Source organism: Phyllobates terribilis, unplaced genomic scaffold (genome assembly GCF_046119375.1).
Source record: "Phyllobates terribilis strain yellow unplaced genomic scaffold, ASM4611937v1 Scaffold_277__1_contigs__length_2500907, whole genome shotgun sequence".
In the NCBI taxonomy this organism is placed as follows: Eukaryota; Metazoa; Chordata; class Amphibia; order Anura; family Dendrobatidae; genus Phyllobates; species Phyllobates terribilis.
Window position 1 is genome coordinate 1,931,460 of NW_027363037.1, and position 3,706 is coordinate 1,935,165.

Here is a 3,706-nt window from a genome sequence, read left to right on the forward strand (position 1 = left end):
TATAGTATATAATGGGCTCCATGTATTGCTCTATATAGTATATACTGGGCCCCATAAATTGTTCCATACAGTATATTATCTCCATATAGTATATAATGGGCCCCATATATTGCTCCATATAGTATATAATGGGCCCCATATATTGCTCCATACAGTATAATGGCTCCATATAGTATATACTGGGCCCCATACACAGTATTGCTCCATACAGTATAATGGCCCCATAGAGTATATAATGGGCCTCATATAATGCTCCATACAGTATATACTGTGTCCCATATATTGCTTCATACAGTACAATGGCCCCATATAGTATATAATGGCCAACATATATTGCTCCATTCAGTATTATGGCCCCATATAGCATATAATAGGCCCCATATATTGCTCCACACAGTATATAATGGGCCCCATATATTGCTCCATACAGTATATACTGGGCCCCATATATTGCTGCACAGTATAATTTCCCCTTATAATATATAAAGGGACACATTTTTGGCTTCATACTGTATATACTGGGCCCCATAAATTGTTCCATACAGTATAATTATCTCCATATAGTATATAATGGGCCCCATATATTGCTCCATACAGTATAATGGCGCCATATAGTATATACTGGGCCCCATATACAGTATTGCTCCATACAGTATAATGGCCCCATAGAGTATATAATGGGCCTCATATAATGCTCCATACAGTATATACTGTGTCCCATATATTGCTTCATACAGTACAATGGCCCCATATAGTATATAATGGCCGACATATATTGCTCCATACAGTATTATGGCCCCATATAGCATATAATAGGCCCCATATATTGTTCCACACAGTATATAATGGGCCCCATATATTGCTCCATGCAGTATATACTGAGCCCCATTTATTGCTGCACAGTATAATTTCCCCTTACAATATATAAAGGGACACATTTTTGGCTCCATACTGTATATACTCGTCCCATATTTTGCTCCATACAGTATATACTTGGTCTCATATATTGCTCCATACTGTATATACTGGGCCCCATATATTGCTCCATACAGTACTTACTGGTCCCCATATATTGCTGCACAGTATAATGGCCCCATATAGTATTTAATGGGCTCCATAAATTGTAAAATACAGTATAATGGCCCCATAGAGTATATAATGGGCCTCATATAATGCTCCATACAGTATATACTGTGTCCCATATATTGCTTCATACAGTACAATGGCCCCATATAGTATATAATGGCCGACATATATTGCTCCATACAGTATTATGGCCCCATATAGTATATAATAGGCCCCATATATTGCTCCACATAGTATATAATGGGCCCCATATATTGCTCCATACAGTATATACTGAGCCCCATTTATTGCTGCACAGTATAATTTCCACTTATAATATATAAAGGGACACATTTTTGGCTCCATACTGTATATACTGGGTCCCATATTTTGCTCCATACAGTATATACTTGGCCCCATATATTGCTCCATACTGTATATACTGGGCCCCATATATTGCTCCATACAGCACTTACTGGTCCCCATATATTGCTGCACAGTATAATGGCCCCATATAGTATTTAATGGGCTCCATAAATTGTAAAATACAGTATAATGGCCCCATATAATATATAATGGGCCCCATATATTGCTCCTTACAGCATAATAGCCCCACATATTGTTCCATACGGTATAATAACCACATATAGTATATAATGGGCCCCATATATTGCTCCATACAGTATATAATGGGCCCCATATATTGCTCCATACAGTATAATGGCCACATATAGTATATAATGGGCCCCATATATTGCTCCATACAGTATATAATGGGCCCCATATATTGCTCCATACAGTATATACTGAGCCCCATTTATTGCTCCATACACTATAATGGCCCCATATAGTATATAATAGGCCCCTTATATTGCTCCATACAGTATATAATTGGCCCTATATCTTGTCCATACAGTATATTGGCCCCATATAGTATATAATGGGCCCTATATAGTATATAATGGGCCCCATGTATTGCTTCATACAGTATAATGGCCCCATATAGTATAGAATTGGCCCCATGTATTGCTCCATACAGTATAATGGCCCCATATATTGCTCCATACAGTATAATGGCCCCATATAGTATATAATGGGCCCTATATATTGTTCCATACAGTATATACTGGGTCCTCTAAATAGCTCCAAACAATATAAAGGCCCCATGTAGTATATAATGGGCCCAATGTATTGCTCCTCACAGTATATACTGGGCCCAATAAATTGTTCCATACAATATAATTGCCCCATATAGTATATAATGGGCTCCATGTATTGCTCTATATAGTATATACTGGGCCCCATAAATTGTTCCATACAGTATATTATCTCCATATAGTATATAATGGGCCCCATATATTGCTCCATATAGTATATAATGGGCCCCATATATTGCTCCATACAGTATAATGGCTCCATATAGTATATACTGGGCCCCATACACAGTATTGCTCCATACAGTATAATGGCCCCATAGAGTATATAATGGGCCTCATATAATGCTCCATACAGTATATACTGTGTCCCATATATTGCTTCATACAGTACAATGGCCCCATATAGTATATAATGGCCAACATATATTGCTCCATTCAGTATTATGGCCCCATATAGCATATAATAGGCCCCATATATTGCTCCACACAGTATATAATGGGCCCCATATATTGCTCCATACAGTATATACTGGGCCCCATATATTGCTGCACAGTATAATTTCCCCTTATAATATATAAAGGGACACATTTTTGGCTTCATACTGTATATACTGGGCCCCATAAATTGTTCCATACAGTATAATTATCTCCATATAGTATATAATGGGCCCCATATATTGCTCCATACAGTATAATGGCGCCATATAGTATATACTGGGCCCCATATACAGTATTGCTCCATACAGTATAATGGCCCCATAGAGTATATAATGGGCCTCATATAATGCTCCATACAGTATATACTGTGTCCCATATATTGCTTCATACAGTACAATGGCCCCATATAGTATATAATGGCCGACATATATTGCTCCATACAGTATTATGGCCCCATATAGCATATAATAGGCCCCATATATTGTTCCACACAGTATATAATGGGCCCCATATATTGCTCCATGCAGTATATACTGAGCCCCATTTATTGCTGCACAGTATAATTTCCCCTTACAATATATAAAGGGACACATTTTTGGCTCCATACTGTATATACTCGTCCCATATTTTGCTCCATACAGTATATACTTGGTCTCATATATTGCTCCATACTGTATATACTGGGCCCCATATATTGCTCCATACAGTACTTACTGGTCCCCATATATTGCTGCACAGTATAATGGCCCCATATAGTATTTAATGGGCTCCATAAATTGTAAAATACAGTATAATGGCCCCATAGAGTATATAATGGGCCTCATATAATGCTCCATACAGTATATACTGTGTCCCATATATTGCTTCATACAGTACAATGGCCCCATATAGTATATAATGGCCGACATATATTGCTCCATACAGTATTATGGCCCCATATAGTATATAATAGGCCCCATATATTGCTCCACATAGTATATAATGGGCCCCATATATTGCTCCATACAGTATATACTGAGCCCCATTTATTGCTGCACAGTATAATT